Source organism: Coregonus lavaretus, assembly GCF_964263955.1.
Source record: "Coregonus lavaretus genome assembly, chromosome: 34".
NCBI classification, from domain to species: domain Eukaryota; kingdom Metazoa; phylum Chordata; class Actinopteri; order Salmoniformes; family Salmonidae; genus Coregonus; species Coregonus lavaretus.
Genome location: NC_140021.1, coordinates 30,354,729 through 30,368,894, shown reverse-complemented (window position 1 = coordinate 30,368,894; position 14,166 = coordinate 30,354,729).

The window sequence follows — 14,166 nt, the reverse complement described above, 5'->3', positions numbered from 1 at the left end:
TTTTTTATATATACTCTACCGTTCAAAAGCTTGGGGTCACTTAGAAATTTCCTTGTTTTCGAAAGAAAAGCAAACAATTTTTGTTCATTAAAATAACATCAATTTGATCAGAAATACAGTGTAGACATTGCTAATGTTGTAAATGGCTATTGTAGCTGGAAACGGCAGATTTTTTATGGAATATCTACATAGGCGTACAGAGGCCCATTATCAGCAACCATCAGTCCTTTGTTCCAATGGCACGTTGTGTTTGCTAATCCAAGTTTATCATTTTAAAAGGCTAATTGATCGTTAGAAAACCCTTTTGCAATTATGTAGCACAGCTGAAAACTGTTGTGCTGATTAAAGAAGCAATAAAACTGGCCTTCTTGAGACTAGTTGAGTATCTGGAGCATCAGCAATTGTGGGTTCGATTACAGGATCAAAATGGCCAGAAACAAATAACTTTCTTCTGAAACTCGTCAGTCTATTCTTGTTCTGAGAAATAAAGGCTATTCCATGCGAGAAATTGCCAAGAAACTGAAGATTCCATACAACGCTGTGTACTACTCCCTTCACAGAACAGCGCAAACTGGCTCTAACCAGAATAGAAAGAGGAGTGGGAGGCCCCGGAGCAAGAGGACAAATACATTAGAGTGTCTAGTTTGAAAGAGGCACCTCACAGGACCTCAACTGGCAGCTTCATTAAATAGTACCTGCAAAACACCAGTCTAAACATCAACAGTGAAGAGGCGACTCCGGGATGCTGACCTTCTAGGCAGAGTAGCAAAGAAAAAGCCATATCTCAGACTGCCCATCTTAATCTTTTCTTTTTATTGGCCAGTCTGAGATATGGCTTTTTCTTTGCAACTCTGCCTAGAAGGTCAGGATCCCGGAGTCGCCTCTTCAGTTGTCAGTTTTGGTGTCCACGGGTCTGGTCTTGACTAATCGTATCTTCATTATATGTCCAATAGGCCACAAGTTATACAATGTTTGAATGATATGTCTTTTGCTGGTGAAAAAACTGAGCTGATGTCTTTTGAGACGTGTGTGTGTGTGCACGCGTCCGCGCGTAGATGCTGTGTTTACACAGGCAAGCCAATTCTGATCTTTTTTTCACTAATTGATGTATAAAATCTGATGTGATTGATCAAAAGACCAATTAGTGGAAACAATTTCAGAATTTGGCTGCCTGTATAAACGCAGCCATAGTAACACATCTGCCTCCACATTACTTTATTCATAGACCTTACTTCTCAAACACAGAATAGAAAAAAAACATAATGCACTCTGATTTGAAGGTGAGCCGACAGCCAAACAGCGGCCCCATGAAATGAAAAGGCCATGAATATAAATTGGATTTCACCTTACCAGGACATTCAATATAATAGTAAGACATAGGGGAGATTTCAATGGAATATTTATTTTAATGGCGATTACAACTTTCCCTGTCCGTTTAGGCTCCTGCGATTATCATCAAATGTAAATGTAAAGCCTGCCTCATTATGCGAAAGTGGATTCACGGGTTTCGCTGTGGAGAGTGTGAACTCTTTCAAATAAACTCTGAAATTGATCTGATAAGTGCCTCAATTGATATCGAATTGAGGCATCAAATATGAACTATGCCAGTATGATCCACTCATCAGCTGCCATGCCGAGACTCGTTTTATGGATGGAGCTCCCTTCCTATATCACACACATAAATCTAGATCAATCCTGTGGTAAGACTGGCTATTAATCTATGTTTTACCCTTGCAGTAACAAGATTATTTCTAGCAAGGACTTCTTTGGCATATAGTAGGCTGGTGGAGAGAAAACAGACTGTACATGGCTCACTCTAGGGTGCATTTGAATATGCTTTTAAACTTCAGGGTACAAAATGACATTACCTGTCATCTGTTTTGAGTAGATTAGGTCCAGGCTCTTTCATTGCAGTGGCTATGAAAACAGAGGTAACCTTTTAGGTAACCTTTTGGTAACCCAAGAAGCTACAGTAAACTGCTGTTTTGTGACTATACTGTAGCTCAGTGTTTTTGTATGAGCTTACCTCTGTCCTTGCACTGACCATAAGTAACATATCATAGGTGAGACATGTATATTTAATGAATGGCCAGCGAGAGCCTAACCACAAGATAATCACACCAAACAACCAAAACAACCCCAAACAACCTCAAAAAGGTACCCCAAACAAGCCCAAACAAGCCCAAAAAATTACCCCAAACAATCATAAACAGTTACCCCCTCAAATCGCCCCCCCCCCCCAAGCAGGTAACCCAAACAATCCCAAATATCTACAAACATGTACCCCAAACAACCACTAACAACCTCAAACAACCACAAACGACCCCAAACATGTACCCCAAATGACCCCAAACAGGTAGCCGAAACAACCCCAAACAACCAAAAACAACCCCAAACAGGTCCCCCAATCAAAAACATCTATATTCCATCTGTCTCAATCAGGGACGACAATTCAGTCCATACCACTTCCTTCTCACTCGTGTTCCAATTAGTCCATGATTACGTGGTTTGGCAGCAGACTGGGAGGTGATATATTGTGTGTTTGCTTCAGTCCAACATTTCTGCTGCCTTAAAGGGGTAATCTGGGATTGGTACATGCATTTTGTTGTTTTAAGTGGAGTGACCACTTTGTGTTTTAAATACCAGATTGTCCCTTTAATTGAAGCGCGACAAAGAAATAAGCACATAAGCAGAAAAGAGGTGCCAGAGTAGGCGTACAAGTGTCTTTTTATTAGACCCGATTGGACAACTGAATGGCTGAATCAAAATGATTATTTCTTGTTTCTCTCCTTATCTACAATTTAATGAATTATGACAGAAAAACTAGGGCCCAGAGCTGTTCCTGAACACATGACCCATTTATACCCTATAGGGCCTGGTTTTCACACACACACACACACATTTGTTTTAATATCCTTGTGGGGACCAAACAATTGATTCCCATTAAAAAATGTTTTTACCAAACCCTAACCCTTAACCTAAACCTAACCCCACTTGTCCGAAATGTCATTGTTTTACTATCCTCGTGAGGACTTCTGGTCCCCATAAGGATAGTAAAACACACACACAGTCAGGATAAACTCTGGTCCCTAAGCTAACATCAGCATGTTTCTGTCATGAATCCCGCTTCCTGAGTCTGTTTCTGCCTGTGTTGCCTGTTTTCTGTCCTGGAGTCTGTTTCCGTGAGGTTTCTGAACGCACCCTGTCTGGTTGCCGGCGACGAAGCTAGGCGGGAGATCTCTCTATTACCCGCACCTGCATCTCATCAGCTATCTGCACAGCTGGTCCTGATCATCCCCTCTCCACTTCATAAGCTTTGACCTGACATCCATTCCCTGCCGGATCGTTAGCCATGAACAGTATGTTGTGTCAGCGTATCAGCCTCAAAGTTACTAGAGTTAGTTTTGTTGTTCTGTACTTTTTGCTTGCCGTGTACTTACCTTCGTTTACTCTGTCTCCAGTCATTCTCCCGGAACATTCACCCCACCCCTGCCTGGTCGTCGGTGGCTTCTGTGACATCATTGGCTTGCCTATTCACTCCCACCAACTCACCTCCGCTGCCCGCTCCGTCTCCTGGATTATTCTGCTCCCACATTTGAATCTGTAAATAAATACTCACCTTCGTTCTACTCACCTTGTCCTGGTCTGCTTCTGGGTACTGCTTTAGAGAATCGTGACATTTTCATGACATTTTGCCCAATATTACTGGGGAAGTGTCTCTGCAACTCCACAGCATTACGTTCAAAACCTTGCAGTGAGAATCTGGCCTTTGTAATTGCAACCACATGTTCTGCACTCTTTAACATGTGATTGAATGATACTTAGCTCTTTATCATTATATTACAGGATAATTAGCAGTGCTGTAGCTTTTCATACAAGTCACTTATGAATTACATATACAGTATATAGGCTATGGAATAACCATATTAGGACACGCTCAGTAGGAGTGCCTAATATGGACACCTTACCAATGTATGCCATGGAACATTATGATTGACCTCTCATCTCTGACCCCTCCACCTCTCCACAGACAGAGAAAAATGGGTTGATGGAGGGTGGAACAAGACTGGGAACTAGGGGGGAGGAGTGGAACCCGGCCGATGGTTCTTCTGCGGAAGCTTAGGAACTTGGAGGTGATCTTTGAGGGGATCCGCTCCAGAGACATGAGTGGAGGGGCTGCTCTTGATGACCTGTAGTTCACAGACTGCGATCCCAGTAAGTGGCCCCATACACCCACAACCTATATACAGGTCCTATGGTGTCCATATTAGGACAGCCTCAGTCTCAGCAAGAGTTGTGTCAGTCTCATCAGGACTTGTCACATCGTATATATACACTGAGTATACCAAACATTAGGAATACCTTCCTAATATTGAGTTGCAGAACAGCCTCAATTCATCGGGGCATGGACTCTACAAGGTGTTTAAAGTGTTCCACAGGGATGCTGGCCCATGTTGACCGCAATGCTTCTCACAGTTGTGTCAAGTTGGCTGGATGGCCTTTGGGTGGTGGACCATTGTTGATACACACGGGAAACTGTTGAGTGTGAAGAACCGAGCAGCGTTGCAGTACTTGCACAAACCGGTGCGCCTGGCACCTACTACCATACCCCATTCAAAGGCACTTAAATCTTTGGTCTTGCCCATTCACCCTCTGAATGGCACACACAATCCATGTCTCAATTGTCTCAAGGCTTAAAAATCCTTCTTTAACCGGTCTCCTCCCCTTCATCTACACTGATTGAAGTGGATTTAACAAGTGACATCAATAAGGGATCATAGCTTTCACCTGGATTTACCTGGTCAGTCTGTCATGGAAAGAGCATTGTTTTGTATACTCAGTGTATCTTGTATTGATCAGTTTCTTATGTGCTAATACACACATGTCAGGGGTATACTGTATATCTTTCATGGCAATATCCTATCTGGATTGGATTTGTTATTCCTTGTACTAGGAGTTAGTCCTAGAGTTACTCTTAGTACGGACACTGTTCTGTACTGGACTCCTTCTTCCGTAGGGTGATTGTTTTCAGACAGTCTCTTGTCTTGTCTTTGAAGATGTTCTGGACACGGAACATGACTCTAAAAACCATTACACCAAGAATCAGGGATTAAATTGTGAAATGTACAAGTTCATTTTAAGTGAACTGAAGTTAATTGGCTAATTCCTGCAAAGCTCTCGGGATCCTCTGACAATATGGAAATAAATATATAATTCCCTCGCATGAAAAGAAATTGAATTTGAATTCATTTCAAGTCATGTCAGTTTCTATGCCTTGAAATTGGAGCTGAACCCATGGAAATCTGTAGAGAAAAGAATCAAAATCCTGGAATAGCACCTGTTTGAATAACGTGTATTAAAGAGATTCAAGTACTCCAGCAGCATTTAAATGTGCATCTCTTTTTGAGTTAGCTCTATCATTAACCTTCCAGTTGACTTTTGAGCACACAACAATTTAGCACCTTTGAGTGGAAATGCTTGTGCTGCTCTTCCTCAGTCAAAAACTGGCTTATTAAATTGTTTGCGACACTGACAGTCTAACACCAGCTGCTGTGTGAGGAATATGAGCCATTGATCGCTAACACCACACCACACGCAAACAGGCACGCACACACACATATCAAAACAGCTTAATTTTCTTAGATCCATTCTGTTATTTTGTAGCCTAGTCCTGATATGCTATCAGAGTTAATAAATAATCTAATATCTAGATTCATGTCTGGTTAGAATTGTGTGTTGGGTGCCTCTTAGTTGAAAGGGTTCCCAGAATATGGCTTGTATTCATTAGTGCACACCGTTGCAAAACAGTTTCAGCTGAAAAATGAAAACAAGCGTTTCTTATTGGACAGATTCAGGTGGGTCCCTCCCTGTTTCAGCTAGTTTGATTAAGTTTGGTTCCTACTGAATACATCCCTGTTGTATTTACTGTAATGCCAGAGCCTTCTATTTAGAGGCTCTTCCACAGACAGGTGTCCCACATTAGATCAACCTTACATTAAGCAGGGGCTGGCAGAGGGCCTTGCAGTGTGTGCAACTGGCCAGACCCCTGCAATGCCCACCTCCAACACACACACACACACACACACACACATTTTCATCAAACAAGCTTTATTACAGGTTTTCTCAATCATGTACAAGCAATTTTGGGATCAGTGTTGAAACATATCTATAGCAGAACAGCAATGATCAAATGCTCAAATATATTTACAGATCATTTTCCATCAATCAATCAAATTGATTTATATAGCCCTTTTTACATCAGCAGATGTCACAAAGTGCTATACAGAAACCCAGCCTAAAACCCCAAACAGCAAGCAATGCAGATGTAGAAGCACGATGGCTAGGAAAAACTCCCTGGAAAGGCAGGAACCTAGGAAGAAACCTAGCTAGAGAGGAACCAGGCTCTGAGGGGTGGCCAGTCCTCTTCTGGCTGTGCCGGATTATAAGAGTACATGGCCATTAAGGCCAGATTGTTCTTCAAGGTGTTCAAACGTTCATAGATGACCAGCAGGGTCAAATAATGATCACAGTGGTTGTAGAGGGTGCAACAGGTCAGTACCTCAGGAGTAAATGTCACTTGGCTTTTCATAGCTGAGCATTCAGAGGTCGAGACAGCAGGTGCGGGAGAGAGAGAGAAAGAGAGTCGAAAACAGCAGGTCCGGGACAAGGTACCACGTCCGGTGAACAGGTCAGGGTTCCATAGCCGCAGGCAGAACAGTTGAAACTGGAGCAGCAGCACGACCAGGTGGACTGGGGACAGCCAGGAGTCATCAGGCCAGGTACTCCTGCACTCTAAAAATTAGGGGTTCAACAAGGGTTCTTCAAAGAACCTTTGGGTTCTTGGCACTGAAAATTGCACCCAAAAGGTTCCTCCGAGAACCCCATAGGAGGTGGGGTTCATCGAGGAACCTCCTTAGTTGGTGGGGGTTCTTGCAGGAACCTAACTGCCCAACTGAAACATTTGGATTGGAATTTGAAAAGACAGCAGGTGCATGCACTTAACTGAAAAATGGGGTAAGGTTTGTCCCTTGTATGATCTAAATTCATATTGTTTTCTGATGACACTATCCATCTTTTCATATTCGTGCAAATCTTTCTAAAACAGAAAATTGACACAATTCAATGGATATCAATCAACAAAGAGAAAAGAATATGTACTGTAGGCTATAAGAATATGTTGAAGGCTAGCTGTATTGGATGCAGACGAATGAATTGTTCACTTTTGTGTCTGTAGGTATACAGACGAGGAGGCATACAAAGGTATGTCAATTCGTATTGGTATGTTGTGCAATTAATATCCCATTGGCCTCTGCATTATGAACAAGGTATGTGTATGAAAACCGTTATTAAAACATTTTTATTCATTCATATTTACCACAAAATCCAAGGTATGAATACTTTTGTGTGCATGTTTTGTTAATCGTCTGTGTAACTACTATTTTTTGGATTCACAGATGTCATGCTCCCTACACCTCTGACGAATATAACAGGAAACCTGTTCGATCACCATGCACTGCAAATCATTATGGCTATGGATATGGAGAACATCAACACATCAACATGCCAGACGATATACCCTTTAGACTTGTGGCTCTGCTGGGAGTTTTTCCTCATATTTTGATTTTTTTATTCTGCTTTGCTACTAAAATCATTATTCTGCTTTGCTACTAGGGTCATTGTCCTGCTGGAAGGTGAACCTCCGTCCCAGTCTCAAATCTCTGGAAGACTGAAACAAGTTTCCCTCAATAATTTCCCTGTATTTAGCGCCATCCATCATTTCTTAACTTCTGACCAGTTTCCCAGTCCCTGCCGATGAAAAACATCCCCACATCATGATGCTGCCACCACCATGCTTCACTGTGGGGATGGTGTTCTCGGGGAGATGAGAGGTGTTGGGTTTGCGCCAGACATAGCATTTTCCTTGATGGCCAAAAAGCTCAATTTTAGTCTCATCTGACCAGAGTACCTTCTTCCATATGTTTGGGGAGTCTCCCACATGCCGTTTGGCGAACACCAAATGTGTATGCTTATATTTTTCTATAAGCAATGACTTTTTTCTGGCCACTCTTCCGTAAAGCCTAATAGCTCTGTGGAGTGTACGGCTTAAAGTGGTCCTATGGACAGATACTCCAATCTTCGCTGTGGAGCTTTGCAGCTCCTTCAGGGTTATCTTTGGTCTCTTTGTTGCCTCTCTGATTAATGCCCTCCTTGCCTGGTCCGTGAGTTTTGGTGGGCGGCCCTCTCTTGGCAGGTTTGTTGTGGTGCCATATTCTTTCAATTTTTTAAATAATGGATTTAATGCTCCGTGGGATGTTCAAAGTTTCTGATATTTTTTTATAACCCAACCCTGATCTGTACTTCTCCACAACTTTGTCCCTGACCTGTTGGAGAGCTCCTTGGTCTTCATGGTGTCGCTTGCTTGGTGGTGTCCCTTGCTTAGTGGTGTTGCAGACTCTGTGGCCTTTCAGAACAGGTGTATATATACTGAGATCATGTAACACTTAGATTGCACACAGGTGGACTTTATTTAACTAATTACGTGACTTCTGAAGGTAATTGGTTGCACCAGGTCTTATTTAGGGGCTTCATAGCAAAGGGGGTGAATACATATGCATGCACCACTTTTCCGTTATTTATTTTTTAGAATTTGTTGAAACAAGTCATATTTTTCATTTCACTTCACCAATTTGGACTATTTTGTGTATGTCCATTACATGAAATCCAAATAAAAATCAATTTCAAATACAGGTTGTAATGCAACAAAATAGGAAAAACGCCAAGAGGGATGAATACTTTTGCAAGGCACTGTAAATTCACACAGGACACCAGATAAGACAGGAGAATAACACCAGATATAACAGACTGCTCCCTGGCACATACACTCTAAAAAGTAAAGGTTCCTGGAGGATCCTTTAGGCGTTCTTCAAATTGAAACTGTGGGGGAACCCCTTTAAGTTCTTCGAAGAACCCTATAAAAGCGTTCTTCAAAGAACACCTTTTAATGGATCCTCAAATAACCTTTTGAATAACCTTTTGGGGTTCATTTTTGAACTACCCCCCGTCCCCTATTATTATTAATTAATAATATTAATAATAATACACATAACAATAACAACAATAACACAATATTTTAGTTGTCAGTGTTTATTATGATTTTAGTGGCAAAGCAGAATAAAAAAATCCAAATGTGAGGTCAACTCCCAGCACACCCCCAAGTCCAATGTGTATTTCCTCTGGCGTGTTGATGTTAATGTATTGATGTTCTCCCTTACCATAGCCATAATGATTTTGCAGTGTATGGCGATCAAACAGGTTTCCTGTTATATTCATCAGAGGTGTAGGGAGGGTGAAGTCTGTGAATCCAAAAAAATGTAATTATACAGATGTTTAACAAAACATGCACACAACAGTATTCATACCTTGGTTTTTGTGGTAAATGTGAATGACAAAAACTGTTTTGATAATGGTTTTCATACACATACCTTGTCCATAATGTAGAGGCCTATGGGATTTTCATTGAATAGGTAAGGGAGGAGGATGGTACATGTGATCAGCATAACATACCAATACCAATTGACATACCTTTGTATGCCTCCTCGTCTGTATACCAGCAGACACAGACACAAAAGTGAGCAGTTCATTCATCTGCACCCAATAAAGCTAGCCGTCAACATATTCTTATAGCATACATATTCTTACCTCTTTGTTGATTGATATCCATTGAATTATGTCAATTTTCTGTTTTAGAAAGATTTGCACAAATATGAAAAGATCGATGGTATCATCATAAAACAATATCAATTTAGATCATACAAGGGACAAACCTTACCTTCAATTGAGGAGATCTTTAAACATTTAGTTAAGTGCCTGCACCTGCTATCCTTTCAAAACCAAATGTTTCAGTTGGGCAGTTAGGTTCCTGCAAGAACCCCCACCAACTAAGGAGGTTCCTCGATGAACCCCACCTCCTATGGGGTTCTTGGAAGAACCTTTTGGGGGCAATTTTCAGTGCCAAGAACCCAAAGGTTCTTCAAAGAACTTTAAGGATCTTAGAAGAACCCTTGTTGAACCCCTCTGCATCCAGTTTGAAGGAAGTTGCTAACGAGCGTTATTGCAATCACTAACGCTAGATAGCATTGGCTCACGAAACTACTTTCATACTGGACACAAAGACATAAAAATGGTACCCCTTTAACCCCAACTTTAATCCCAAACCCCTAACCCTAAACTTAAACGTAAACCAAACTCCTAAACCTAACCCTAATTCCAACTCTAATTGTAACCCTTAACCTAACGCCTAAGCCTAAAATTGACTTTTTCCTTGTGGGGACCGGCAAAATTGGCAAAATTGTCTGGTCCCGACAAGGATAGTAAAACCAAAAACACACACACACACACACACACACACACACACACAGGCATGTGCACAGATAGGAGTCTACCTGTGCTGAGCACATGCACCTTTGCCCTCCTACTCACCCTTTTGGGTATAATAAAACATTTTGTATACCGTTTTTTGGTTGTTCTTCCCGCAAGTGTGTGTGCGTTTGTGTGTATTCCTGGTGCAGTGGTGCCACCATCCTGTGCAGTGGTCACAGACTTTGTTTGCCAGTGCATCGAGTCCCACCTGGTGTGTGACAGCAAGGCCGACTGTGCAGACGAGACATACAGTATGAGGTGGACTATGGTGAGTAGAGCTGGGGAGTACTTAACTTAATACGGTTACATATGGCTTGCTCTCACAAAAGTTCTCTCTCTCTCTCTCTCTCTCTGTCTCTCTTGTCTCTCTGTGTCTGTCAGTCTGTCTCTCTCTCTCCCTCTTTCTCCCCATCTCTCTCTCTCCCTCTTTCTCCCAGTCTCCCCAATCTCTCTCTCTCTCTCTCTCTCTCTCTCTCTCTCTCTCTCTCTCTCTCTCTCTCTCTCTCTCTCCTAGGCCACATAGTACCAGGTTCCTGTAACTTTTACATGCCAGAGGACATGTGGGAGGAGACCTGCCAGCTGACTCAGGACCCTGATAATAACCTTGACTGGAGGATTGGCCAGACGAGTCACCCTTGAAACTGGACCCCCCACTGACCACAGCCCTGGTCAGTACTACCCTCCTTGGACCTTGAGGTTTTACTGACCACATGGTCTGAACAGAATAGAATATAGCCAGGGCCCTGAGTTGTTCCTGACCAAATGATGAGAAAAAATGGTCTGTAACTAACAGATCACATGCCCAGGGAAAGCTTGTGTCCTTTACCACTACAGTAATGAGATTGACCAAAATGGTACCCTATTCCCTATATAGTGCACTACTTTTGAAAAGGGTCCTATGTTCCCCGGTCAAAATAGTGCCCTACAAAGGGAATAGGGTGCTATTTGGGACATCCCATGGCAATAAGAGGATTTCCACACAGGAAATTCCGGCGTTCTTCAGTTTATTGGTAATCTTAAGGGGTTATTTACAGCTGTTTGGTTTGTGTGGTGTTAAAAACATGGCTGCTAGTGTTGGGCTGGAAGAGAGTGTGTGCATTTGTGTGTCTATGTGCCTCTCTGTGTCTGTCTGTGTGTGTTTGTGTGCTTGCTCTCAAACCAAGTAGAAAGCCGATCATTACACCATTATCTGATGTATTATATCGCAACAAATTGACCCATGAACTTTAGGACAATTGTTGTAATTGTGGAACACATCTATCCAGAATGTCTAGCATATTGTGTCCACACACTATGCCCTATATAGTGCACTACCTTTGACCACAGCCATATGGGCCCTGGTCAAACATAGTGCACTATAGAGGGAGTAGGATGCCCTTTGGGACGTAGCCAGAGTGTGTGTCCCTGTGACTGGCCACCCAGCTCATTGATCGTGGAGATGAATGTGGACACCAGGGAGTACATTGTGTCACAGGCAGACCTTATGATCTCACTGGGGAGACAGATCGATGGACCTAGCCAGCCAGATCGCTCTCTCTCTCACACACACACACACACACACACACACACACACACACACACACACACACACACACACACACACACAGTGCTTATGGACTCTACAATAGAGAATAGAGAGAATACAAAATAATGGTGATGGTGTAGGGGACTGAGGAGCCACACAGTGGAGTGGCTGCAATGATTATAAAGACAGACTTTTTTATTTTTTTATTTTTTTATTTCACCTTTATTTAATATTTTACATTTACGTCATTTAGCAGACGCTCTTATCCAGAGTGACTTACATTTACAACTGCGACCTGGCCAAGATAAAGCAAAGCAGTGCGATAAAAACAACAACACAGAGTTACATATGGACACAATCAATTCCTAATCACGCATTAGCTGCTTTACTGTTGCGCATAAAAGCTGATTAAAAGTTTAGAAAACATAATAAAAACCAGCATACAGGTCTTTTCTAGAATGAAGGAGACAGGGATGAGGAATAAAGGACTGCGTAAGATTCCGGACCATTCTCCAGGGAGATACAGTATTCCGGGTGAGAATATTGTGGTGTGTGAATCACCACACATTGAGATGCCCCCAAATCCCCTCTAGCTCATGTGGAAAACGTCCACTTTGTTCTGGCGTGGCCTCAGTGGCCTCAGTCTCAGTCTAAGAGAGTAAGCCAAGCAGAATAATCTTCTTAGCACTGCATAGCTGCAGGGAACAGGCTCATAGAGAGGAACAATGGGTGCATCCCAAATAGCACCCTATTCCCTACATAGTGCACTGATCAAAAGTAGTGGTTACTGTACTACCAAATGAATTTTGCTCTGCCCAGAGTACCCCTGATGTACCCCTCATGTGCATTTTACCAGTAAGCCTATGGTCTCATGTGTCTTCTCAAGTACCCCCTGTGGATAGGCCAAGTACCCCCAGGGGTCCTAGTACCCCTGGTTGGGAACCACTGATGTAGGGAATAGGGTGCCATTTGGGAAGCATCCACTGTCTTCATAAATGCCTTGTCTTAGGTGTTCCTAGACTGTTTCACATTTAGGGCACAGAGATTTTCCTGCCCATGTCACTTCACCAGAAAATCATCTCGGTCCTTGTTAGAACCTATAGGCCTATGTAACCAAGTTGGATTGGTAACCTCCCTCTTTAGCTTAAAATGCTACCACCCAAGCCACCGAAATCCTAGCTTTTCGGTGGAATAGCTGGCTAAGGCATTGTCAAGAGGGCTGTCATGTGTGTTTACGAGACAGAGGATGCAAGATCAAGGACCGATAATGACTTGTGAGCGAGGAAGATATACGGTGAGGCCACAATACATTTGACAAGACACAAGACATTTGAGTTGACTCGCTACTGGAGAAATGACTAGATAATATGTGTCGACATATTTCTATCCATGATCCACAGGTGGAGAAGGGAAGTTTCTGTACGTGCACTCTGCCACAGAAAGGGAAGATGACATCGCCAAGGTTATGACGCGGAACCCATTCCCAGCCAGTATTGGCCTGTGTCACCTACAATTCTGCATGGATCAGACAGGATGGGGACATTAAACGTAGGAAGAAACCTTAAAGGGAAAGTTCAGTATTTTGCAACGTAAAGTTAGATGGTTCCGCCATCACGTCCATCGATTTTTTGCTAGCTGTTTAAAGAAAACCGAACCATGGATTACAGTTTCTCCTGGCCCATAGACTACATTCAGGGTGAGGAACCATCTAACATTAAGTTGTAAAATCCTGAACTTCCCCTTTAAGTCATGTCCTAATAAATAACTTAAGTCTTGAGATGTGCATCCTTGTACTCCACACTGTGTGGTTTCCTTGTTAAGTCACAGCTAAGTGACATTTACAGTGCTGAAATCTTGTGGTGTGTCACTCAGGTCTACATGGTCAGCCCGAGTGGGACCCGCCTGCTGATGTGGGCCGCCAGCAGTAACCATGGCGATCGGTGTTCCTACGCCAGTGTGATCCTGTCCAACACGGCCCCCTTCAGAGTGACCTCCAGGCAGAAGTGGGGGGTGACGTGTAGACTGACATCGCCCTAGATGACATCTCCTTTACCACTGAGTGTGTGGTGGGAGGTAAGCCACTTTCACAGGTTCTCTCTCTCACTCTCTTCCCAAACCTCTCCCGAATTGACTCCTCTATTTTCATTCCTCTCCCCTTCCGTTCTCTCATTCTCTTCCCTCTGCTCCTTTATTCTCCTCTTCCCAATTGTACATCCCTGCCA